This window comes from Rhipicephalus sanguineus, chromosome 3, assembly GCF_013339695.2.
Source record: "Rhipicephalus sanguineus isolate Rsan-2018 chromosome 3, BIME_Rsan_1.4, whole genome shotgun sequence".
Lineage (NCBI taxonomy): Eukaryota > Metazoa > Arthropoda > Arachnida > Ixodida > Ixodidae > Rhipicephalus > Rhipicephalus sanguineus.
In genome coordinates, this window is record NC_051178.1 from 137,619,230 (window position 1) to 137,647,060 (window position 27,831).

At 49.9% G+C, this 27,831-nt stretch overlaps 1 protein-coding gene across 1 annotated transcript in view; it reads right to left on the minus strand.

Annotated features, from left to right (window-relative positions):
* The window catches only part of LOC119387262 (uncharacterized), a 151,578-nt gene that overhangs the window by 18,237 nt on the left and 105,510 nt on the right, over positions 1 to 27,831 (minus strand). The gene's annotated exons all lie outside the window — the stretch shown is intronic.

Here is a 27,831-nt window from a genome sequence, read left to right on the forward strand (position 1 = left end):
ACGCAAAAGTTAGTTAAGCGGAAGCGAAACTAAAGGGCAGCTGGCCCTTTTGTCCGTGACTTGGGATTCGCACATTTAGGAAGAGCTCTGACCTTTCCCGTCTTCAGCGGGTAAGTAGGCAATCTGTTGGAAGTGTGCGTCACAGTAACCACATCACTGCAGTGAAATAAAAACACGAGTAATCCAGCTTTAGATCTTTAGACCACGACTCCAATCGCCGACTGCTCTCGTGATGTAAGTCGTTATTCTGCGACTCATGCGAAATATTGCGAGGTTTTTTTTTCTGGGCATGCTTCAACATGCGGGTAGCCTCAGCAGGTGCCTGTGGCTAATAAATTGTAGATTTCATGGTGATTAACTGCGGGTGCAGAAATAAGCGGTATTGTAATTCTGCAACTAACCGTTACCGAGTACAGAGTTGCCAGCTCTGTTCCGGCTGCAACGGTTGCCGGTACAGTAAAGACAGGAAGCACATTCGAAAAAAAAAAAAAGCACTGCCCTATTACATTGTAGAGTAATTGAAACCAGAACTCTTGGACACTTGGTGTCTTTCACATCCATGCCTTCTCGTAACGATGCCTGTTTCAGAACCGTGAGGCGTTTGTATCTCTCTCAGTACTTATCAATGCATCCTTGTTAAAGATCTGGCTGCGCCATCTCGTGACGAGTAAAAATCAGCAATTCACGTAGTCTGCCAAGACTTAACCAAAACAACAGAACAACCTAACGTCAAGGCCGCAAAAACTGGGATCGAGCTGCAAGGTTGCGTCCGTGCCATGGACAACGTTGCAGCGGTGACAACAACGTTACTCCGCCTCTGGGAGCCGTTTTGGAAGCGCCGATACTTTCCAGGAAGGCATTATCAGACGGCACGCTTTGTTAGCCGATGTCTCACTGCCGTTCACATGTATAACTTCGCGATAAAAATCGCGCACAATTTCCTCCGTCCCACAAACGTGTTGTCCTCCGGAGAAGCTCACACGACGCACTTCATCTCCTCGCATCAGAGCGAGGTTCCGCATCGACCATATGATGAAAGAGAGAAAGAAATGTTATACACTTAGTTCCTGCAGCTCAGTTTGGCTGCTCTCCCCGGGTAAGACCTTGACATTAGCGTTGTCAACTAGAAGCCACTGTAATAACGTGGCTTTGACTGCCAAGTGAGTCTTACTCGTTTGTCGGATTAGCGTGACGCACGACGCAAATGTCAAGTGCACGCGGACGCAAGGTCCAAGGGCTGGGCTTGATGTTCGCCCGCGGAGACGTCGAAGAAACGACCTGTTTGGAGGAAAATCCGGTGGCAACAACCTTGATTTTTCTTCGTTCATTCGGAGCGGCGACTCACAACGGAAAGCATATGCGTCTCCCATCGCTCAATTTACAGGAAGGGTGGTGTCAACAGATTCGAGACGGGCTATACAACGAATCCGCGGTTGGCTCCTTACCAGTATTTTTCAATGCATGGTTTCAATGCATGGTTTCTTTAGTTTTCGCATGGCAGGCCGCTTTGTGCTGACAAAGAACGGGCAAAAGAAAATCCAGGTATGGGGCAGACATCGCGGTTTTGTTAGATGATATTTAGTGCATTCTGTTCGCTATTCTGAACAGGAAGAAGAGGAGAGGGGGAATATGAAGCGCCTTGCTTAAAAAAAAAAAAAGAAAGCCCGTGTAATACTCCTGACGCCTACGTTTGAAAGGAAGTTGTACGTTCGCTACATGCCATGGCCTCGAGTGGCGCCAGCTTACACTCCCGTGGAATAAGTCCAGTACGCATATACAAAAGTACCAGAGAAAATGAACTGAGGACGGTCGTCGTGGTAGCTCTCAATGGTAGAGCATCGTATGCGTAATGTGCCAAAGATGTGGCTTCAGCTGCAACCTCCGAGAAGCTGTCCTTATTTTCATCCATTAATTCGATCATTATTTACTTATTTTTTTCCGCACATACACAAAAATAGAAGCAAAACGAATAAACATTTCCCTTGTCATTTTCTACATTTGAATGTTTATAACAACATTTACTTTCCTCTGTGTTTTTCTTGGTTCCAGTGCGATTTCGACTATCTGTCTGACTAACTGACTTACTGTATGACTTCTGGATAGCATAGCGTCTCCATATATAATTTCTTTCTTTCTTTCTTTCTTTCTTTCTTTCTTTCTTTCTTTCTTTCTTTCTTTCTGCGTGACTTGCTTATAAAACGCTGGTGACTGGCGAATTCCACATGTAGCAGTATCTGTGTGATTCTGGTTTTGTTCGCTTTTAGAAAATTGAAAGCGTCGGAGAAAAAAACTTACGAGCAGCATAACGTCCGGGCTGTATATGGTGGTTTAAGAGCTTGTTGCCACTTCAAGTGAAGAACAAAGTCCGCGGGAATAGCTCTCTCTAACGCTACCGTGAAGTACTAAACGATACGGAAAGTGCAACGCGTTCGTAACGCAACGCGTTAACCACAGGATGGCGAGTCAGCACGGAAGCGTAAGTAAAAAAGGGTGCATTGACTCGTCCTTACCGCGTGCGTGCAGAACTATAACAAAGAGAAAGACAGACAACACAAAAAACGACCCCCCTGCTACAAAATGAGTGGGCTATGTAGCCTGCGGCGACGACAATACGCAGCGCCCTGCCAGCCAGGAAGTGTTCTTTAAGGAGACAAAAAGAAAATGTTTTCTTTAGAAAAAGAACCGGTTTTTTTTAAAGGTCCACGAGGCGGATACCTCAGCGTCGCTAAGTTCAATGGCTCACGAAGCTGAGCTCACAATAGGCGAAGCAGCTCATAACAGGCACGCTGTGCACTTATCGGCTCGTGATCGGCCTTCCCCCTCTTTTACCTAAAAGAAACCAGCGACCGAACGTTTGCTCTGTTGGTTGTTTTTATAGCCCTCTCCCCCTCCTTGGTCGTTGCGGCTTTGTTGTGGCCACTCACGACGGCTGGCGTTGAACGTTGAAGCAGGTGGGGCGCGGGTATGGTCGAGCGGCCATCCCGCCAGGCAGGCTGCTTTTCTTTTCTCCGTGGCTTCCCGCTTAGCATAACGGTCGCGCGCGCGCCCAGCCTGTGCGGAGGCTCACGCCCGAAAAACGACCGACGGCCACTCCTCTCAGTGATCGGTTTGCTGCGTGTCACGGCGGCAGCCAAAAAAAGGGAGCTATGAATGGACCTCACGCATCTCGTATTCTTTTCGCTCTTTTTAGTTCCTCTTCGACTTTTCCCAGAGTGGACGTCGCTTTAAAGAGCTGCAGGCCCACGGCTGCTGTAAGTGCTCCAGGAAAGGAAAGGACACTGCGGGCATTTTCACTTTTATCATACTGCGATCAGTTGGTTTCTTGTGACAGTGTGATTTCTCTTCGCGTGGCGCTGTGGGTATCCAGTCAAGCCGAGCATTTTCTTGGCGGAGAGCTGATAAACACGTCCTGGCAGAAAGTCTACGTCGTATCGTAGACTTTCTGCGAGGTTAGCCGATAAAACTACCAAATGCTCTGGGCATTCGTTTAATTGAAGTCGCGTCTCTTTGTTAAAGGCTGCAATGCGGATGCGAAGTTAAGGACTTATTTATAAGTGCGTGTGAAGGTAATACCCATTACGTGTGCCTCCACTCTTTCGGGCGGCACTTTGCGGCTGCCTTCGAAAAAAAGGCGAAAAAAAGGACCACTACTTGAAAAGTCGAATAACGTTACGTGTGCTTTCTTTAGTGGGTAGCAGATGCCTTCACATTAATGAAGGTCAAGCGGGTCAGCTGACTAGCCGAACATGTATCTCGCTTAGTAGATATTATAGTTGCAGATGTGTCCACGGCGTGTGTTCTGTCCACGTGGCGAGTGATATGCGCGTTTCTTCAAAGCTTCCTCATTCTTTCCTCCTTTCTTCGCTGTGGCGCGGAGCATTGCGGACGAAACAGTGGGCGTTTCGACATACCGTTCGTATGTAGTACAATGATCGGTGCGGGTGTCGAAGGCTTCGCGGCGTTCGCTTCATTTTTGGCCACCGAAAGAAGCCGAGAACAATGAACCAACGCCGAAACTCCTATACCTGCATGCTCGCGCAGCGTGCGCCCTTTTTTTCCTGTGCAGGAAGAAGACACTGCTCTTCCCAAACCGGCAACTCATTGTTCTTGGCTGGCTCTCTCATAAGCTTTTGTGCGCGCGATAACACCGCAAGTTCAACTCGGGCGCTACTTTTCTCACGCCCTAGCTAACCTACGACGATCCCGCCAGCACTAACGCTACCCCGTATGTATCTGCGACGGTAGCGTACACAGATAAGGATGTTCTTTGCATGGCCAATTATCGCACTGCCGATTTCCCAGAAGGTGCACCATATCGAGAAGTCGCGGTAAACATTCAACTCCCCCACTGCTTTTTCATCTGTTCGAACAGTATACTACCACGCTTATATGGGAACTGTACTACACCCAGCCTGGAAACGTTTAAGGCGCGCACGTATTTACATCGAACTGCGTGAGGTTACATCGTGAGCAGAATGTACTATGTGATGTATACGGCGGCTTTATCAAGAAATACAAAGTAGTGAAGCATACCACACTGAGCTGACAGGAACATTTTCTCTCTCTTTTTTTTTCTCGCGTATGACATCAGACCGGATTGCTGCTCATCTCGTTCTCCTGTCCGTTGCGCAATATTGGCCGCTGTTGCTGAGTTTCTCCCACTTTGAAGTCGTATCGTTTGCCCACTCCACTCTCCAACATCATGGAACTAAAATTTTCTCTATTGCGCCAGATATTTCCATGTCTTAGCATGGAGTGATTTTCTGGGCCAGTTGTTTGTTACACGATGACAGAGTGAAGTATTCCAGCACGTTGCGATGGGACCTCAAGAAGAGAGACGCGCAAGACAAATGCCTTCACTTTGACATTTTCAGATCTGTACGTCATTTCGTTTTGCCACTAGAATCAGCCGTTATCGCTTGTTTGCCGACGGCTTCTCATTACGCGACTGCACCATATCTTTCTTCGGAACTTCGGCTCCGCTTTTCGTGGCTTAAGTTGTTCCTCCGATTCAGCCGTTTAGGGAGCTCTTAACTCGTCCCAAACTCTTCCGAAAGATTTTCAAAAATCAATTAGTCGGTGAAAAACAGCCCGTGCGCTCTCTTTGCGTGACTGGCATAATAAGCACCAGCCTTGCCATCCTTTGGGAACCAAGCACAAAAGGAAGGCGGTTATACCCGATTCCCCTGTGCTCCACGGAGCAGGAGGAAATGATGGCAGCTGCCGGACGCCCGAAGGACAACTGTCGCTTTGGCTCCGTGCTGGCGCCGCGTGCGCCATCCAGTCTTGGTGGCGCCCAACCGCCTGGCCGACCACGGATGCCGTGGCGTCTTCCTTTATAAAGCACGATCCCCTATACCATACCCATTACTGAGTTGCTTTCTTGAAACTTTCTTCGGGCTTTTCTTTTTCTTCTTTTTTTCGACTTGAAGGCCGAACGACGCCCTTCGTCGACGCCGTATAAGCCTCTGCTCGATTTTTCTTTTGTTGTCCTACATCGGCGTGTACAGCCCTTTGCCACCCGCTCCAGCCGCATCCGCGAGGCGCTTTCGCAACCTCTGCGCACTCGCCGATCGAGCTCGTTAGGCCACGCGTACCGAAGCACCTGTCGCTTGTGCAAGCGGAGTGGACCCGCTTTGTCGGTGACGGTCCTTGTGCGACCCCCCGAAGGGAAGAGAGAATACCCTATACCGTACAAAAAAAATCGAGACAATGGAGCTCGTTTTTCTTTTTTTCTTTCATGAGCAATGCTAGTCACGCGCACAAGTATAATATACCACGCATACCACCGACGACGCAAAAACTGTGGTAACGCCGAAGTTGTCGAGAAAGAACGAAAAATTATCGCGGAGTCTGTAGCCGTATGTATACACGTCGCGACTTAAGTGGCCGATAGTCGCGCGTCTGTTGACGCGAGCTCTGTTTCACCACGGATAGCCGCGGCTGTCTGTCGCGTAATTTACCGCGCTATGCTTGATCTAGCAATTATCATTGGCACGCAGCGCGCGTTGGGTCCGCATTACACCACCTTAACGGATGCACGAGGCCTTACTAATGTAGTCGGTGCTGACTTCGAAATGGTTTGACCTGGCCGAAGCACCTTTGCTTAATTATTATTTGTAGAACGACGCAGTAGCGAATGCAAAGGAGCAATCGGGAGCACCTATACCGTTCCTTCGTCCTCATTTTATACGACGTCGTCTCTCTTCCGGGGCCGCTCTAAACAGGCTGCATTCGGATGTTGTTCATATAGAGGAAAGTGTTAAAAGATCTCAGCCCATGGGCGTCGGCAGGGGGGTGTAAAAGAGGCACTCTCCCCCTTCCCTCCCCCCCCCCCCCCCCTCCCGCAGGCCACGCGAGTGCTTCCCCCTCCTTCTCCACCGCGATACCGCGATGCAACAGGGTTTTGCAACAACCAAGACAAAATCCTGCCGATGCCCATGTCTCAGCCACAGCTGTTTTTTTTTTTTTTTTTTGCTATAGATCGATTTAAGCGTTACTTTACAAAAACGCTTACAGCGTGGGAGATGTGAGATCAGGTAGAAAGATGCACACGCGACTCTATATTACTTTGCCTCGTATTACCAACATGCCCCTGGGCGCTAAGCTACTACTGTGGTCGAAGACCGGTATTGGCGTCTGTAATCGGGCTGCGGGCCATTATGTTTGTCCCCAGTGCGCACTGTCTTCTTTTATCCCCCGTTTAAATCTCTTCACCGCTCTCATTTCGTGTGGGACAGGGCGAACTCGACATCCGGGCGATTTACTATTCTGCAATGCTTTGCGCTAAGCGACAGCTCTGTCAACTTTTCTGCTGTACAAACAGGCGCTACGATTCACTGCGTGCTTGATTTACTTCGTGCATGTGTTTTCTGTGTACGCACGTGTAATTTCATTTGTCCTCATCTTAAAGTGAAGTAACACTCACAGTGCGGAAGCCGATGTATGCCGGGCATTTCACCTGGTAAACATCGCCAGCAGCAGTGTAAGGTAGCCAACCGGGTGCATTCTCGGTTAACCTCCTTGCGTTCAGTTGTCTCTTTCTCTCTCCCTCAGTTTCTACACACGCACACGCAAACTCAACATAGAGGCTTCCGCCTGCTTGACAGCCATGTGTGAAACGGGCTTCACCTCACGCGTTATATCATTGCAAAGAAGCGAGCTTTGACGAGATGATAAGAAATGCAAATTGGGCTTCTCCACATAAAATATTTCATTGCAGGAAAGCCAGCTCTGGCGAGCACTGAATGTTAAATAAACAAGCACGGACGCAGTAGTTCTCGACGTGTGTTGGCAAGCACTATCGCGAGCTATTGCGCTTAGAAGGTGGTCATGAGATGCCATGCGTTTGAAGCTCTGGAGCATGCACTACAGGTATCAACATTGCGCATCGAGTGCATCGCCTCCGTGACAGACCCGCACATTCTCCGAGTGATTGCGTGGGTAGGACTAAGCCCCGTGGAACGTCAGCATCAACATCAGGCAAGAAAAGCAGAGGAACAAAGCGCATTGACAAATGTCCGAAAAAAAAAAAACTGCTAATCGTCGCAGAAAAGAAGTGCAGGACGCCTGAGACGAGAGGACAACGTGCCACGTAGAATCACGCGCGTAGCGTACGTAGCTTGTACAGCGATTGACGATTGCTCTGGACGGTAGTGCCTTTCTTGCCCAGACAGTTCACATCCAACGCAGCCTTCACTGTACTGAGAGGCCATTTCCATTTTGACTTTCCAAAACGGCTTTTAAGAAGCAGTGTTGCAGGCAGTTACGAAGCATTAGCGTATGAGCATTACTAAGGAGACAGAAGAAAGGATCAAACAAGCCGGTGTTACCCTAGGGTGTTGTCGGTATCATCACGCGATATAGCCGTGAGACCGTATACGCGATGTATACCGATGGCAAGACTGCGATCAGTGGTGCTTGGCACACACTGAGACGGTCATCCATCGTCCTCGTATACTTATATTCCGCTCCCTGCGTGATGATGCCTCGAGGATACCAGCATAAAGATTCGGCTAGAAGCAATTACGGGCACACAATAGATGAATTTGACAGGGCGGGTCGCATATACGTATCGTCACTTCAGAGCTGTCCCCTTTCAGCCCGGGTCACACCATCGCTCTCTGGTCGATTACGGATGCCCGAAAGGTGTGCGACGTCGCACGGTGGTGGGCCTAGGTGGTTTGAACGCAGGCTATACTGCCTCCCGAATGGCACCGGTAGACGGCGGTCGGAAGTCATTACGCGAAGCGCCTTGGGCGCGATAGCCCGCCATAGTATGAGGCCTCGTGCGGTGGCCGTAAGAACGTGGCCGGTGCCGGATCGCGCCCCGATCCGCCCGGGGCCATTGTCGGCGCCCCGTCGGAGCTCGTGCCGAGAGATTTCTTTCAGGAGGCGTGTCCCGCGAGCAGCGCCATGCTACTCCATGGATTATGCATCGGCCGCACGAGGAAGCGGGGCACCAGGTGGGAATGGAGAGGGGAACAAAGGAAGAGGAACGTGCGCGCGGGCATAGTGTGTCAGACTTTGAGAGTTTTTGCGAATTCGACGCAACCTCTTTCCCCGTTTTCTCGGACGTCTCGAAGGGGCTTTTCCTAAGCCTTCTACTCTATTTGAAGAAAATATCGATATATAAAGCCATATTAATGACAGCAATGTGCGGAAAAGCAGGTGTATAGGCCTACTATACAGGATGCATATGCGCCAAAGGCTCGTGACATGCTGCAGGCTGCGCTCTCTCTTCACTGTTCCCACATCGTACAATCCACTGACGTTCGGTAGTCGCCGCTTCCGCTCGCGTGTTTGTTTTACAATGCCTACACAGGTATGCTTCAGTCCACCTGAAACTGTGAGGCCTTTGCTAAGTCCCGAGTGTCAAAAGCAGATATGATTTCTCACGCTCAGCTCGCTCATAGAAGACACGTTAACGCTTTCAGCTTCGATGTAATAACGGCTTTCGCAACTCCTTATTACAGTTCCCCTGACGCTGGCTTCCTCCAGGATGGAAAGTGTATAGCTGTACGAGATAGCCTAACTTGATTTAACGTAACAGTGCTTCAAGTGGACGACAAAGCGCACGGAGCGACTATACAGCAGCGTTGACTTTCTCCTGATCCTTGTTAATGTTTACTGCAGAATCTCGACTATGGTTCTTCGCGCGTACAGTCTTATAAGCGTCTTAGCCTTTGCGGTTGTTTTAACTGTAGTATTAGCTGACCGACCTTGGCGCCTTGATTAGCTGTCCTTTTCCCGCCGTATATATAGATATGCTATAGAACTCGCTGCTGGTCGCTTAATACTTCCATGGATTTTAAAAGGGTATGGGTCCGAGCTTGTTTGTAAGGCTTCACGGGTTCGAAACAGCGCAAAAAATACGAGGACACAGAAAGAAACAGACTGGTCCTGGCGCTGATTCCATGGAATCACGGCTGTAAAATTTGAGACGAGACCGGTGCAGCCTGCGAGCGGTATATTTGACTGTGCAATGATTACTTGTGGTTTCACGCACCTGCATACTGGGTATACCGTTTTGTCATCTCATGTCACCTTTGTTTGCACTAGCCTAGCGAACCGGCAAGTAAAGTAAGCCGGTCTTAGGGTAACGCGTTCATTTTTCACGCCGCGTGTTCGCCTTGTCTCGTTGCAGCAAACCGGATACTGCTCCGCTTATAACCTGCGAGACGTCCAGTGCCATACCTGTCTTTCCTTCGAAAGCGTTTCAGCGCACTAAACAAGGGTACACAAAGAACCAAAGAAGACGCCGTGCCTGGTGCGCTTGTGTATCCTGCTGCGTACGATGACGCCGTTCCTTCGCTGCACTGTCCATTTCTAAAGCGCTGCAATGTTCTTCGAGGAATCACCGAGCCCGTCAACAAATCTCGTCTCTTCGTTTTTTTTTTTTTTTTTTTCGTTCCCTTTCTCTCCTTCTACTCATCGCTGTATATTTTCCATCCCGGCAATCTGTTTACGTATACGCCGAATATATCACGTATACGCGGTGCAGCATACGCCAGCAAACATATCTATAGTCGGATACAACTTTAGAAGGCAGGAGAGGCCCCGCCCAGACGACCGAAGTGCGGCAGTCGATCGCCTCCGCGACTAAAGAAATCCGGCCGTCCCGCTCATGACGTCAGTCCCGAGTGCGTGCCCATTGGTGCATCCGCCTTTGAGGAGGAAATGCGGCTGCCTTCTGAAGTTGTATCCGACTATATGTTTTATTGAAAAGCTCTCGTCCTTTCTTTCTGAGTAATAAAGAGTAAGTAGGAGAGTCCAGAAAGCCTATTTGATGGCGAGGTGAACCGCGCTCCTGCACCATGCGCCGGTGTCCTCTTCTTTCCCGTGGTTCGTCCGAGTGCTGTGGCAGAGTACACAACGATGCTATTTACGTCGCCATATCACTTCATTACGTATACGTGTCCACACAGCATTTATTTGTCAGTCACGCTTATAGTACTGCCGATGAGAAAGGTGAAAGACGGCAAACGACAAAAGGCCCTCTCCGAACCTCGTTAGTTGATATATAATAATGAGCACCTGTTTCTTTCCTTCCTGTCGCGACGAATTACAGAGCCCCTCCCGCTTTAAGTGAATATTAGACGCAGCGACGCGCGTGGGGGGTGCGTCGCTTCATCTTGCGCACGAAGGCGTATATACACACGAGGGAGTGTGTAATCAGGAAACTCGTGTAGCGACAGCGTTAGCGGAACCAATTAGCACGGGCGCGCGTGTGGCGCAACAAGAGACAGACGTTTTGCGTTGCCCGACCTGCGAAAGGCTTGTATATGTTTGAGCTCAGCTGTATAGATACAGACGGAAGGGCGGGCAGCTGTTTGTCCGACTCAATTCATCAGCGGCAAGCCTCAAAACACTTTCGCAGGTGTGCGTATTCAGCAGCGTCGACTGATTATTGTCGTCGCTAGTGGTCGTCGCTCCGCGAGCGTCGATAGCTGCCGACAACGATCGCGACATCTTTCGGGAAGAAAGAAAAATACATGAAAAGAGAAGACGAACGAGTATAAAGAAATAAAAACAAAGATTAGAAGCTAGCCACGGCGTGAAGCGAAGCTCACTCTCCGCGCCATGCATGCGGCCTGACCGGTTATCGGATTCCTTCGACCAACGTGTGCAGCTTGGCCATTGGCGCTTTTCTTTTCAATAGCCGGCGCAAGGTCGCGATGCCAGCGCTAGCTAGCGCGTCTTCGCGGCCCATCAGCCCAGCGCGGCTATATTTACGTGTTGCGGCAGCGTGCTGGCTTTTTCTCAAAAAAGAGGAGACGTGTCGAGGGAGGCGACGAGAGCGGATTAAAATTCAACATCCGGGATGCCGCCATGAATATGCGCGCGGGAAGGGAATACATTTGCGGACGGAGCGGCCGACGAGCGAAGAAGTAGTGCGGGACGGCTTGCCGTTCCAGTTTCATCCCGCCGCTCGCGAGATTTCGAAAGAATGCGACTTTGTTTATGCGGTGCGCGTGCGGCAACCGCTGTTTTGACCGACGATTCTCTATACGACGAAAGGCTTCGGAATTGTGATACCATACTCATGGTCTAATTAGAGAGAGTAATAGGAGGACGTGAGGCACTTGATGGAACATTTTTTTTATACCAAAGACGTCCTATTTTAGGGTCAGACGGGCCATCGCTGCCGCCTCGCGATGTTTTGACCTCAGAACATGCAGCAGAGTAAACACAAGCTCGACAGACTTTTATAGAAACATCCCTCATTGTCACAATGTCTCTTATCAATAGCAGCCACAAGCATGTCTCTATCATTGCTGCTGACATACAGAACTATAATAACTGGTGGGGTTTTGCGTCAACTACGATATGATTATGAGGACGCCATAGTGGAGGGCTCCGGAAATTTTGACAGTCTGACGTTCTTTAACGTGCACCTAAACCTAAGTACACAGGCTTGAAGCATTTCGCCTGCCTCACAGGCGGGATTCGAACCCGCGACCTTCGGGTCAGCAATCGAGCACCATAACCGCTAGACCACTGTGGAATTACGGAACGAACCCAAACACTGACGTGCCAAAGCCACTGTGAGAACGATGCGCGTTTTTTTCACCGCATAGTCTACACTTTCGCATTGAAAAAGGCACATATACCGGATAAAGGCGAGCCGTTCTTACGTTGAAGCGGGTTCACGAATTCTGCGCATCCGTCGCCGCCGCATATTCCTTTCTGGAACCAATGCATATGGGCGCTGCAGGCGACGGATCGTGCACCGTGACACGGAAGCGCTTTGCTGCACGCATGGCTGTCGCTATACTTTCGACAATTCGATTCGACAACGTAACTTTTTTAGCCCTTTTCGCGTCGAGTTGCGCTATCTTCGTTCACCTCCCAACACAACAATAGTGCCGTGGGCAGCTCAACGCGGATCACGGACTCCACGGCATCTGCACGTTCACGGCGTGGCCGCCTCGCATCCTTTTAACCGTGTAGTGTACGTTTACGCGACGGCGGCGTGATCGGGAAAGGACGTTGCAAGGCCCGGCGGCCGCATTGCAAGCGCTGTTTCTTGAGCAGCATTTCGCTACGCAGTCCAATTGTTTCCACCGACCACGCGCGCGCCCGCCCGCCATGACCGGCCGCGGGCAGCTAGGCGTGGGGAACAGGTGCGTGCGTGGGAAACTGAAAGCTGAACGTGTACATAGAGGCTCTTCCGACTGCACGCGTTGCGAATCCCACGTAGCCCCCTGGACGCTGTCGATGGTTTGGACTCGTGGTGGGAGATATTGTGGAGAGATAACAGATTGAACGCGGAAATGAACGAAGAAAAAGAAAAGGAAGTATAGGAATGCTGGCTGAATATGATACCGAGCCCCGACAGAGGATGACTGTGGGCGAGGATTGCACGATCGGCGTGTATTTCCGGACGTAAGCCTATGTACTATTGCTAGCTTGCACGTGACGTCATGAACGCACAACATGACTACAACATGGCGGCTTAGATGACGTCAAGGCAGTATAAAGACGCGGCGATTAACCCACTTAAGTGTGATAACGACGTCGCTGGAACGTTATTGGTCCTCTGTGCATGAATAGCGTAAGAACCAGCATGCGATGCACTGATAATATATCTAATGTGACATCACAAAGTTAGGCTCTCACCATGTTGGTGCTCCAACGTGGCTGTTTCAGTGACGTCAGTGGATGCCATCTATAAATACACTTTTGATGCGACGCTTTGTATAGGGTAGTGTCGAGGCGAAAGCGTGTCGAGCCGAAAGCAAATTGGCGAGAGCCATTTTGCTCACTGTAGCTGAGGACAGCCGACGCGATATTATAGTAACGTTCTAGGACTTTTTAAACCTGATCCAAAACACTCATTTTGAGGTACAGAAGCTGAGAAGATGCAACGGTAACCTTATGCTGATTTCAACACCTCTGTAATGCCTTTCGGTAATCGAGCTTCAATGATGGCTTCACGCAAGTCATTGCCCGACGGCATTGATGCGTGGGATAGAAAAGTCACGCATTCGCTTATTTCGTTTGAATAAACAGTCGCTTTAGTGCACAAGAGGGGGTTTTATCAACGCATGCGTTACTGACGGACGTTCGTTTTATGTATACGCATCTAGGAACAATGCGTGCGCATTCCGCTTAATGCGGCTGGGAGTAAAATGAACTATAAGGTATAACGTGTGCATTAGTACGCTCGCTGAAAGTAGAAAGTTTGGTGAAAAGCTTTTCTGTCGCTCCAGGTGATGTTGTAAGGTCTGTTTTCTTCATTAACGGAGCATGTATCATCAATGGACACAAATTAACACTTGGTTGCCAGTGGTGAGAAATCAAGAGAGAGAAGTGAAAACCGAAACGTAAAGTGACTAGATGATTAACTAGGCTGGGTCAGATTGGTAGCCCTCGCGCTGTGGAATCGGTGAAATGGAATATAGGTGGCGATAAGGAGAAATAATAGCGTGCGCACACACTGGTGCGCGGTGAAAGTTGACGCATGACTCACAGGCGCGCTTTCGTGCCAGTGGCGCTTATAAACGAGGTGAAGGTCGGAGGGGTGGTTGCCGTGACCGAAAGGTCCGCGCTTTATTTTCCCTCGCATTATTTGTCTCCATTCGATACACACAAAGAAAAGTAAGGATAGCTGGGTTTGGTCTCTTTGAGAACCGGTAAGCGACAGTCCAGCATCGTGTCCAAGGAAAGGTCACCCACTACATGAGTTGCAAATGTGGAGTTGGCTTCGCAATGACAGTGATCAGACAGTCTGCTACGTCTACAAAAAGCCTCATCAATGAGACCGTATGCTAGTGGTTTTGCGGGTGCTTATAAGAGCAAACGTCTAATTCATATAACTGTATCACAAGACATAGTATATCGAGTTAAGTTCACCACTAGCGTTGCGGAAGGTACAGAACGAACGATGAACTGACTGACGTACACGAATTTAGCGAGAAAAGAACGATGAAGTATATAGAGAGCTGGTGCAAAACGGTAGCAGCAGCCGCTGACTCATAGTTGCGTGTTTCTGAAGCCGACAGTTACAAACGATCTTCAAGAAACAACGCGCTACATCGGCGTCGTTCTCCGGCAAACAGGGCGGCTTCGCGCGTTCGTTCGTTGGAACTCAAGGAAGGAAGGAGCCCACTACGGCAGCGAGCATAAGCACATAGCTCGCGTCTCACCGGGACGCAAATCGAACGACCGGTCGTCCAGTCGTCATGGCTATGCAAGAGACAACCGGTGCGAATGAGAACGACGCAAAAACGGGCCGCTCGTGACGAATCGCCCGACGCGCGAGTCAGGGCAGAGGCTGTTGGACATGGCCGGCTGCAGCTTCTGCCGCAACAGCAGCTCCGGTGGCAGCAGGAGTACCGGCGCGCGCGCGCCGAATCGCCTTTCCTGCAGCGGTACGTAGTGCTGTTCGCGCGATGCGGCAAAGCGTCCCCGTTGAGAGCCACCTAGGCATCGCGGGTGCACCGAGCAGCACGATGCGCGGCCCACGGGCTTCGCTTTGCCAAGAAGCGCGGTTGCATGATTCGGTCGAGAAGACACGAAGTGGTGCTGGTCCCGTGCTCGCGCCAACCAACGCTGGTGGTGGTGCGCGTATACGCACACTGCGTTCCGGGTTCCTGGAGCAACCGCGTGACGCGCGCATCTTATCGCAACACACGAGAAATACCTATCGCTACAGGCATCTTGTTGGCGAACTTTTTGAGATCTGCGACGCGGAATTGGCAGGAGTCGACGCTGTTCTGCCGTGGAACAACCACCCTCTGACGAGGGCATGTAGAAAACTGAGGGAGCGGAACGAAGCAACGCTGTCCGTTGTGCACGCGCTTGTTGTTCTGACCTGGCACTCCTCGCCCATCAATCAAGAGGCGAGAGCCCGCGTGGCACTTTTCCTGTTGTTTATAGCTGAAAGTCAGAAACACGTGCTCGGTGAACTGTTGCGAACAGCTAGGCGAGTGCGGATATAAAGTTCGCGCTCGAAAGCGCTCGCTCCCAAGTATCCCGGTTTTCATTACGTCGGCTTCGTGGCGAGCTTCAAGGAGGCCGGCACAGTGGCGCCACCGCCGATTTAAGTCGAATACGACGACCGGTATGGCCACTGTGAACTTGAATCGACGCTGTAGAGCCCATACCACCGTGGTTCCTCGTCAAAGGAAGCGTAACTCTGGCTTACTTGCCGAGAAATGACGCAGTAACCACGGAAGCGCAAGAGAAGGAAGGGATTCGTGCGCGCACACACACGCACATAGCGCACTTCGTGTTCATGTTCCTCTCCTTTTCTGCTGTGTGGTTATTTCGCAACCTTTAGGCAAACATATCTGAATGAATCCAACATACAATTAGGCCAGGGAAAGCATAGGGACCATTAATAGTTGTCACTAATTGTAGTGGAGTAATAATGACGTAAATTTAAATGGATTAAATTGAAGGAAAATCAGTCATTCCGCCGGTGGGATCATGTCGCAAACATGTCACACTGACAGGCATAATCTTCATCATTAAGACTGAATGCATGTTCAGCCGCCTTTACGGCGACGTCTTGGTGTAATCTAAGCTGCATAACTGTTTCACGGTCAGTTCATCGACGATATCAGTTGTGGTATTTTAAGGAGAAAGATTGGACCCTAGGTGCTCCATGGTCAATTTTAAGAACGGTTTGAAATGGACGAGGTTTCCGAACTGGTGCATGAATTCTGATGTGCATGCCCAACCACTCCGCTGTATTGTGTGCTAATATACGTAGTGCTTTGTGGTTTGGCTTTGTATCATGCTTCAGCTATCAAAGAGAAACACGCCCGTAAAAGCAACGGTGTTCTATTGTTACGCGTATGTGTTTACGTACATTGAGAAAATTTTGTCATTTTGGCTTATATCGTCCCTCAATAATAATCGTTATCTAATTAAGTGCCTTTCCATACATGACGCGGACCCGGTGCAGCAAGCGATGCAGAAGCGAAACGTTGTCGTATTATCTGCGCATGGTGCATACAACACCCGCACAATAAACCGCTTTCAAGAAGACTCGTACGCCGACGACAGGAGCTATTTGTCTCAGCGCTTCTTGTCTTGAAACGATATACTGCAACCGTCTCGAGCCTCCGTGCTGTCTCGTTTATGCGAACAAGCGCTCGTGCGTAGCAATTAAGGCGTCGTCGCCATATACAACTCCTGTTGTCTCTGCGTAATCGTAAAAGAAAGAGAAGAAGAAAAAGAAAGAAAGCCACGACAGCCAGCATATATCTGCGTTCTTTGTAAGCAGTCATGCAGTCATGACGTGCGCCACTCCGCAGCTTCAAGGAGATCCCTGCGCAACTTCCCACGTAGAACAATGGCGGGCCCGCATACAGTTGCTGCTACGTCGAGTCCGTATGCGCGAGCGAGGCTAAGTCTCGGAGCGCCTGCGTATCTACCGGCTTCGTGCTTCGTAATTGCCCCGGCTAAGAACTGGCACTGCAAACGGGACGCCGGGCGTTGCTCTCTCTCCCTCCTCCGTGTAGCTGCTGCTCCGGTTGAGAAGGGCGGGCACCTTCGCGAGAGTACGTCCCGACGTGGCTACGGATTTCTTCCTGGCATTTCTCGCTGCCGACTTCGTGCCAGACCCGTTATACAATGCAGAGACCACGGGACGGGATTCGAAGGGCCGAACCCGTTTCGCTGGTTTCGTTTATGGGGAGCTCCGTCGCGTCGCCGAGTGGCAACCCGTGCGAATAGGTGGACGGCCGTAGAATGGAGCACCACCCTGTAAACACACGGTCCATGCCGCCTCTATAGGAGTCGCTGACGGGTCTATGTTGAGTGCCAACGCCGTGTGAGGCACACCGTAATAACGTCGCCGTCCAAGACGCATTTCGAGGGATTCCCGTGCACGAAACGGCTGCGGCGACCCCCCCCCCCCCCCCAACCCCCAGCCACATACACTGCCAAAAATATGCTCGCGTAACTTGTGCTTGTGGCCGTGCTTGCTGCTTGCAGAACTCGTATACGGGGGCGTCGTTTTGAAGGTGCCGGCTGGACCCAGCGCGCGTTCTGCATCAACGCGTGCACGTGCCTTCGCGTACGAGCCCGCTGCTATTTAGCGCACGGATTCTCATTCTCGAAGGAAAATCCACTGCAAAGCAGGCTACACCACTGAGTCGCAGTTACGGAACTCCCATGCACTGCGGAAACCACCGCCCCTTCAATGGGTGCGAATAGGGGTAAGCGCCCCTATATGTGCCGCGTAGCCATTGCATTCCGCAGTCGACCGATCGACAGCAGCGTCTTGGAAACGGCCGTGTGTTACGCTCTTCGTATAGCTTTAGTCACGATGGCTCGTCGTAGTTGCGTAAAAGTCGTGAGCCAACGGCTGCACGCGCGTGAAGTTCCACTGCAGAAATTGCGCGCGTCCGTCTTCTCGATTTCTCGGAATCGTTCGACGTTATACTATGCTGGCACCGACCACCCATCGACACGATTCTGTTCAGTAGAAATGGCGTAAAAAAATAAATAAACATAAAGATGTACGTCAAAGTCCGATAGGATTCTCGTCAGCCATTGTCGTCTTGCATACGAACGGTCAACTTGGCAGAAAGAGCAGAGAAACATCTGTCCCAAGAAAACGAGAGAGAGAGAGAGAGAGAGAGAGAGAACAGCCAAGTAAGAGGAGGAAGGAAAAGAAAAGAAAGCTGAAGATGTCGCGCCGGTGCCATTGGAGTTCGTGCACAGTCGATGATGGTGTCTTCCCAGCGTGGTCGGCGTAAGAATCCGCTATCAAGGTAGAGTGCACGATCGCATGCCGAGTTACGGTACGTCTGAGCGCCACGCCTGGATCACGAGTGACCTGCTTCGCGAGAGAGTCGGCCGCGTTTCCTTTGATGAGAGCGCGCCAACTGCCCGTCACTGTGTCTTCTTCGTGTATATATATATATATATATATATATATATATATATATATATATATATATATATATATATATATATATATATATATCGAACTGCAGCGTAGGCACTGAAGTGGCGGCCACTCCTCGACGCGTCTCTAAAGGTCTTCATACTGCAGCCGACAGTGTGTGTTCAGGATTGCATGCATGAGTAGCCCAATGGAGCCAGTGAGTTTGCGCTCTCCTCGAGACCTATTTGTTGCCTTCATGGAAAGAGATGAGTATGTTTGTTCTGCGTCTGGTGTTACGGAGGCGGTATATGGTGTCGTTACACGTGGATGAACTTGCGCGCTGTTCGTTGTTCGCGAGTGCTGAATACATGTACATCGTCCCAGCCTTCAAAGAGGTGGCCTGAAAGGTAACCTCAGAAGTAGATATATTGAAAATAAGGGGGAGGAGGTTAGTGAGAGAAAACAGCCGTCACGTGAACGATGTATACCGAAATACTATATGAGCTGTTATAACTTAACGATCCTTTTCGCATATAACTACGTACTTTAATCGTTGTAATCTGCTGTGTGGGATCAGCCGATTAGTACAATGTCGTGGACGTGCGGCCGATGTGGCTGTTAGTTGCTGCTGAGTCGTTGCTACAGAGCCTCATTTGAAAGAGTATACTTCACGTAAAAGTGATCTAAAAGATGTGATTTCGACGTAAATGGGAACCAATAACTTTTTTTTTTAGTGGAAGCGAACGTACGCCTCCATTTTGCAAACAACGAGACTAGGCCACAGTGAAATATAACGTACAGGGCACACACTAACTGTAGCAAGTGCTTGCTTACTTTAAGGACTGTGCGATGATTAAGGGAGTCTAAAGTATGGATTGAGCGGTTTACCAGGCTTGAGGGCTTCGAGCTACGCGTGTAGCTGTTATCATAGGAAAAAAAGAAGTGTAATCAGAACTAGCCAGAACGACTTTGTCGTAGATATGTCACTGCAAACGTTACTAACGAGGGAAGAAAGAAAATGGTGGATGGGCGTTCTGTTCCAGTGCTGTTTTTAACAATGGCCGATGCTCCTATTATGACAACACACACACGCACACTATAGCGCTATTTATAGGCAGGCCGTTGAGTCTGACGAGCCTCTGCTAATGCAGGCCACGTTATCCAAGACCTCGTTAACAAGGGACACAACACGATGGTTCATTATAGAAGTTAAGCTAATTTTATATTCAGGATACAGCAACCACTGCGGGAAAGAAAGAGGGGGGGGAGCAAGAAAAGAAAGGCAGAGAGGTTAGCCAAGTGCTCGACAAAGCGCACGTGAATGGAACGATCACGAAACAGAAAGAAAAAAAAAGAAAGAAAAAAAAGGGGGGGGGGGCATGCATGAACGGTCCACGCACCAGACAGAAGCACGGGAGAAAGTCACAGCAGCGAAGGCTCGCGTCGCCGTTTCATGGAGCAGGCTCGCACATAGGTATACTACAAGGTGTGTACGCGGCGGCGGCGAAAGGACCCCAACAGGCGCGCTACTTTCGCTTCGCGAGGGGCCGAACGGCATCCATGGCGATAACGAGCGCGACCCCATTTCGCCTTCGTTTACCTTTTACAACTAATTAATCTCCCCTCGGTAGCGCGGCGCTGGCACACATTCTGAACGAACGCGACGATTGGAGCGAGACCGACAAACCAGCGGTGTCTCACGCGGGTCTGTGTATAAGCCCAGCGGCGGAGTCTATAGAGACGGCTGTAGTAACACAAAGATCAACGAGGTCGAAAAGACACGAGAAAAAGAAAAATGAAATAAAGAGCGGGGAATGGCGCACCGTAGAATTGCCTGCAGCCGGGCAGGTAGCGAACGCGATAAGCGAGGGAACGTTGTGTGTGTACACCGAAGAAAAGAAAAAAAAAAGATGTTGAAGAAACTGGAGCTGGCTATTTTGTTGCACAAACTGTGTGGCGGTGTGGTCGCTCCTCTCTGCCACCGAGGAAAGTTGTCGGCCCGCACGCGCGGACGGAGTGACGCATCGCGTCGTAGACGGCGGCGGCCCTACTCCTCGGGGGAACGTCATTCGTCTTCGAAGGTCACGTGTTTCTTAGTTCTTTTTCCTGAAATAAACCTATTTTTTTCGTCAATTGGCATCGGTGAATCGGGAGTGGCCTTTCTATGTGCCATGAGCCGAAGCAAACGACTCGAAAAAAAAAAAAAAGGAAAAGAGAGATGATAGACTCATTTGGCTCTGATAAACAGAAGAAAGGAAGCGCGAGAAAAGCAAGACACGCTCGCGCAGCAGCACGTGACAATGCCGAGCTACAACACATGGGCGGCACTGTCACTGTATAGTGTTTTGCTACTTCTGTATCGGCTTCTACAGTAAGCACTGAACATCCCAAAGTAAGTACTTTGATTCGTAGTATTGTTCAGAGTAGTTTAATTCAAACTGGCTTGAGACAGCACAGTCGACGCTCTGAAGTTAAGCAACACACTCCTATGCGGCTGCATTCGCGCGGTAGCGTTTACGTCAGCTGTGCCCTCCATGCACGTTTGCGTTACTTCACTCCGAGACAGAACACAAGTCGTCATTTTGTATATAATTGAACTCTGTGACTGCTAGACTTGGGTAGTTAGCTTGGGGGTCGGTGCATGAAGGCAGCCGAAATATAGTTTCGATACCTGGATTTCGTAATTTGTTTTGCTGTAGATAACACATAATGCAAGAACACAGAGGCATCTGACATGCAGTGAGTGCTGTGGTTATGAACTCGTTTACTGCAACAGCCTGCTTCCGTCCTCAATACTGCCCTGCCGCCTCCGCTCCGATTTTTATACAAAACATTTGCAATAGACTGTTTTCATCATTGTGAAGCTATCCTTCTTGCGAGGCATTTTTGCCCATTAATGACGGCATAACCTTCCTTTTGCGAACAGCGTATGCAAGGATAGTTTACTTGTGTGATAGCATGGAAAATGTTTGACGTATTTTTTTCTTTTTTCTAGAAGAGCCAAGTCCACTTTAACTGAAACTGAGAAAAACGAAGTTTTTTGCTATGGTAGTATGGTCGGGCCTGCTCCAACAATTTTTTGCCATTGTGCTCATGTCACCAAAATACCTCACATCTATATTGCGGCTAAGATCTATATAGATAGCCCACTATCGTCTGTATTCAGGAGCAAAATTTGGATTTGTCTCTTACACAGTGGAACATTTCATTTGGGCTTGCATTAGCTCGTAAAAGAAGTCTAAATCGCAGGAAATAAACGATATACCAATAATCTGCGACAAAATTAACACCATTTTTGTGCTTCCGTCGGTGCCGTCTTTTGTTGCATGGGCGTAATGGCGATGACTACATTTGTAGAGCGAGCGGTCCTTTCAGGCAACAGGCACACCATTATGAACTGTCGGCAGCGTTTTCTTGTTCTGGGAATGTATTGAATGCCTTCAAAAAATGCTTCAGCTCTTCTTATTCTTCTTGTGTAGAGTAAAGTAGAGTAGAGTAGAGTAGAGTAGAACCTTCAAGCTGTGGCAAACACCCACGCTGGGGGCTTGGCCAAGAACTGGATAGCTTTAAAAGACAATTCTTAAATTAGTCACGATGTGCTCCCTTTCTGTGTCCCTGATTTTACGCTTCGTTTAATGATGTTAAATTACAAGCTCGTTTTATGCCATGCCGTTTCGGATCACTTCTTCTTCATCAAGGAATAGATGCGTACCCAATATCTTCATTTCAGTTGTCTTCTATTTAAAATATACTGTCTTGGTGCGAAAGAAGGACATGATACTGCAGCGCGAAGCTCGAAAAGAAACACTAAACGGCAAAAAGAAGTAGGGAAAGCCGGCCCCTTACTCTTTATGTTCGAGTTTTGTCCTACAGCATCATGTTCTTCAGCAAGTACCAACTCGCCCCCAAAGAAAACTAATTGTGGACCGAAAGCACGATAGGAAAGCTACTAGGACACAAATGAAACAGAATGGATGCGGCCATGTTGGTTGTTTGGTCACGATTGTTGACGCAGCGCTGGTTTAATGGACGTTTTGAGCTCACGTTACAATTACAGTTGCCCAGTTCTGATTACAATTGTTTCAAAAATGAAAGATACTTAGGCGCGCTTTACGCTCCTGTGAAATTTAGCCCAGCTCCGGTTTCGGGATTTGGCTTTTCTAGAAAAGAAAAAAAAAACGCCACGTGTAGACGTGGTTCTTGCGATGAGAACTCGCACAAGGGACGAACCCCGGCACGTGCATCTATGCCGTCACCTGTGCCGCCGTTCCTACGAAACATGTGCAGTGCAGAGAAGCGCACTTTCAGATTTTGATAAGGGTTTTTATTACGTGTGATCCCTGTACTGCGTGCACCGACGACGACATGACCACGTCGTGTTTTTGTGGTATCCGTATGACAAGCGATAAACGATGCGTAGACCAGGGCACAACAACGTAAGCTATCGTATAAACGGAACGCACGGACAGAGCAAATCCTGTTTCTAGATCTTAACTGTTGAGGCAGTAAAATATGTAGCGCCACAGCCATGCGGTTGCCCGGACAGGTTGACCCGTCCGGTATAATGAGCCGGTGATTCCTGCTCGCCTTTTCTTCCGCGCCTTTTGGAGGCACGTGCCAAGTCAGCGACCTCGCCCTCGCTTCTCCCGTGGCGTGTCAAGGTAAAAAGAGAACGCACTGCTTCGCCTCTACGCCTTGACCAACCGTCTCAAGTATTCTCAAGTAGGGCTCATCTTCGCTGCGCGATTTCTGCTAAGGGAGTTGCTTTTGTGTAGAAACACACAGTCGCGCGTAACAAGCCGTGTCCCTCTCTCGGCGCCTGACAGGGTGACCGTAAGGATTCGTAACAAGACCCCTCACCCTTCTTGGAAAGACGCCTGCTATTGCGCGAATTCGTCGCGCGCGCAGCGGTGAAAGTGGCGATTAGCTCGTCTTTGCAGGTTACCGCATGGAACGTGTTCCTTGCAAAACGAGGCGAATTATTCTTGCGCATTGAAGGCGCCGGTCGTCGCTCCCTGCAGAGGTACCGCTTGCATTTACGCGGCGTTTCCAGCTGATGCACGCGGACGCGAGCCAACTCGCGCAATGCGGGGCTGCCGCTGCGTATATGAAACGTGACAGGCAGGTCGGCTGCGCAGCCGCGGCCCTCAAAAGTGTGCGTGCCGCTGAAAGCCCCTCAAGAGCGACGCTGCCATCGTCGGTTCCGTCATCGCATCTTGACGCGACACGGCTCTGACCGAATTGTCGTCACACGCGTCGAGACGGAAGCGCTGCGCAGGCGCATCTCCACCGGATTACGCCACGCGACGGTGGGGCGCAACGACCACAACAACAGCAGCAGAAGCAGCAGCAGCAGCAAGAACGGTGACAGCGAAGCAGCGGGGAGTAGGGTGCCGCGCATACTGGGTGGATTGCGCGCACGCAGACCGCGCGCCAGCTATAACGACAGGCTTTCAGAAACTTCTCGCCTACTTCGAAAGCGCGTGTCACCAGGCTCTTACTCGAGACGACGTCTCTGTCGCCGCAGGGCGTCCACAGCAAGAGCCCGACAGCTGGCAGGAATGAGATGGAGCGCATTCATTCGCTGTGTTTAATAAAAGTCAGTTTTTCCGTTCAGAAGTCGAGTCTAAAAAGGACGCCAGCAGTTCAGCCGCTCATACGTGCAGCTGCAAACGTCTCTGCTTCTGTATCGTCGGCAGAGGCCGGCATTCCACTGTTTCGTCGTTTCGTCACCAAATGGAACGCGAAGAAACGCCCCACTCCTTCGTTCACTGTTTCGTCCGTACCTTTGAGCAACGGGGCAGCAAGTGTGTTGTACGAATACGCGGGGACAGCCTCTTTTCCAAAGCGAGGCACCCACGGCTTTGTTGTCCTCGCGGTTTTGCACGGCGCTGTGCTTGCAAGGCGACCACGTTCAGCGCTGCAGAGTCATGCAATGCGCCCACGGTGTCCTGCGCGCTGCGCCAAGTGCGCATATAATGGCCATGCGAACCGCCCCCTGAATCCGCCTTCGAGAGCTTGAGGCGCTATCCTTATTATTATCTTTGCCTTTCTTCTTTCCTCTTACAAAACGACCGGAGCGTTGACGCCGCGGGCATGACGCAACCTTGGTCTGCCGCCCCGGCGAAACAACGGGTGCCCTAGCTGGACAGGATAATTGGGCCGCTGTGGCTATAGTTACGTCACAAGCGCTTGGTTGTGTACGATACACGACCGCTCCTTTTCCCCACTACAGCCTCGCAGCACGTTCTTGACTGAAAAGGAAAGGCTAGCGACGCCAATTACGACGGAAGTGCGGACCTTATCTCGCGTTCGCGTATAGGAAAACGCGCATGTCCGTGCGCTGGTCTATTTATTACGAATCTCGGCCTCCGTGTCAGTTCTTCATGCAACGTCTCACTCACGAAGCAACGAACGCACGCTCGGCGTTCTTCCCTAAATGCCATTTAGAACATCGTTTAAAAGTGCTAACGAGCACGTCTCGTGCCAAAACTGATAACGAGACGTGTCCTAAGGGCGGTGCGCAGTTGTGAGTCATGCGTATATATAGCTATGAAGCAGCGGGGCAGCGCGCGCGAACAGCTGACGATGATTAAGAAGTTAAGGCGAAAGCCTTAGATGCCTTCGACAAGCGCGAAAATTGCCTGTCGGCGTCAGTACGAGTGATGCAAGAAAAATCAGTGGTGACGTCATCATGACGTCGCACGTGCTATAGTCGTTTGGTCAAAGGTGGGCCTATCACGGATGCAGTGCAAAACCAGGTGAAGTGCAGAATGCCTCCGATCCTGGAGGCAATGCAAACCCACTTTTGGTGCAGAAGGCTTTCGGAGGGGGGCAGGGGAGGATCACTGCATCGACTGAGAAGAAAAAGATGGCTTTCGCCTTCGAGCCGTCTTAGGGTTTATTTGTATAGTGTTAGAGACTATTTGTACACACTTTTACAGCCTTACGCGAGCGCCTCTGCATCGTTTAGAGAAGCAAATCAATGAGGTCGATGCTGCGTGGACAGCGTGCGTACTGTCACTTTGGCTAGAGCAGGGTATATAGGTTGGCCCAATCTGTCTGCAGACCACGTGATGAGCAAGCACGCAGCGAAGCGAGGACGGACGAGGAAGTGCACTGCGTGTGCCACTTCCCATTAGCCCTCGTTTCGCCCTGCTATACGCACACCACGTGGCACTGCTTCACCAGCTACCACAGCTTCCCGTATACATTCACCCCCCCCCCCCCCCCCCCGGTCTGTCTCATCTTCCTCTGGCCTCACTTTGTCTGTAAGCATAGCGTCCGTGACAGAGTAGCGCGCGCGGCAACCCGTTTGGTCCGATCTTGGAGGAAAGAGAAAACCGATTCTTCTCGTATTAGCAGATTACTCTTTCACAAATTCAAAAATCACCACGCTTGCTGCGAGAAGACGCTTAGTAAGCGAGAAAACGCGCAAAAGAAAATGCGAGTGGCGACGCCACCTTGGAGTTTCCGCACCAATCGCCATGACGTCATAGATTTTGACGGCGTCTACTAGGACCCACGTCGTTCTTAATTGGTAAAATTGAAGTGCATTGTCCTCCGAGGAGGCCTCTGAGAGACTTAACATACCAATATTATTAATGATAACTAACAGACAATAATGCCAAGGAAAGTATAGGAGATGTTATTTGTAATAATTGGAATATAAATCTGAAGAAAGTAAACTGGACTAAAAGATAACTTGCCGCCGGCAAGGACCGAACCTGCGACCTTCGAATAACGCGTCCGATGCTCTACCACTGAGCTACGGCGGCGGTCATCTCCCCGTCCACTTTTTTGGGTATGTGTGTGCATTTAAACCTAGGAGTGTTAGTAAGCGCCGATCGCAGCCACGGCGGCGAGTGTGGAACACTCTTTTTCTGCCTTTTTGGAGTCACGTAGCACGTGATCTTTTTACGAGCTGACAGCTGACCAATAATCCCTCGCTTGCTACCTGAAGGCACCAAGTCTGCCAGAACGAGACCCTCGCTATGAATGAAGGAAAGAAGATGGCTTTTAAGGGCTCATCGTTTTTTTCTTTGTTAGACACAATATTAGTAATGAGAACTAGCAGACAATAATGCCAAGGAAAGTATGGGAGATGTTATTTGTAATAATTGGAATATAAATGTGAAGAAAGTAAAGTGGACGAAAAGATAACTTGCCGTCGGCAGGGACCGAACCTGCGACCTTCGAATAACGCGTGGGGTCAATGTCGCAAAAATTTGAAAAATGCACTTGGAAATCCGTAACGTCACGCGAGGGGGGTCAAAATTTTAAAATGTGACTTCGACCTTGATTTTATCCTCTTTTATTAAAGGTACAATAGTGAAATTAACGACATTAGAGTTTGAAGAGTAAACTTTATCAATCTGAACCGATTCACTGTTTCACTTCATTGTCCCGTTAAGAAAGATGAGGGATAAGTAATTTGAGAAAAGAACGTAGTGTTTGTCTTCTCATACGTCTGAGAAGCTTCTGAAGTACTTAGTGTCGGGCCGGAAACAAACGAACTAAGAAGTTCTGCAGCACATTACACTCTCTGCAACACTTGAAGGCGAAATCCTGCTTCGCAGTTGTCCCGTTAAGTCATACATTCAAGAACCACACTTCTTGCAAGACCTATAACGAGACGCAGTGTGAGAGTCACGCATGAATACTGCATTGTTCCCCCTCCCTCCTTCCCGAAGATTTCTGCACCTCACTTGGTGTTGCACTTCCTCCAACCGACGACTTCAACAGATGACGTCATGCGATGATGCGACCACACAACGACACGAATTTTTAAGATCTCTGATGTCACGGCATGACGTCACTAGTGTCGTGGTCACGTGGGTTTTTGTACTTCATTCGCCTTCCCCGTTTTGCTCAAAGGGGCCGCGCATCGAGACACACAGGGGCTTCAAGGGACAGCAAGGCTTTACAGACATAACATTTATCCTGAACTATCGGCCGGGGACCGGCCTTTATTAAAGATGAAATTTGTACAAATCTCACCTTTGATAAAGGCTGGGGCCCGGCCGAAAGCTCAGAATAAATGATTGTTTTTCACTGCGACTTTCTTTCATATAATTAAGCCAATAGCCAGGAATATTTTTCCGAATATATGCACATTTCTCTTGGAACGGTCATGGCGATGGCAGATAAATGTTAAACGTCCCCGTATCTTCAGCTATCAGAGTCCTTGCAGGCGGCACCGTGTCAAGGAGCCGCATATCCAAGTGACACGAGCGCTCGAATGCGTGCTTATTTGCTATCCGTGCGCTGTCCGAAAGCGAGGAATGGAGCCGCCGTACGGACACAGCTGCCACATGAAACGAGTTATTCAGGTTGCGTCGACAGCCAGAGCGCGCATAAGGCTCGATATAAGCGATGCAAACATTCCGGCCGACGTCTCATGACCCGCTCTCTGCAGTGTTTGCGCGCGTCTGCGTGTGTGCGCAAGCGCTTTACTTAATGCGAGTCTCGATAGCGCCGCG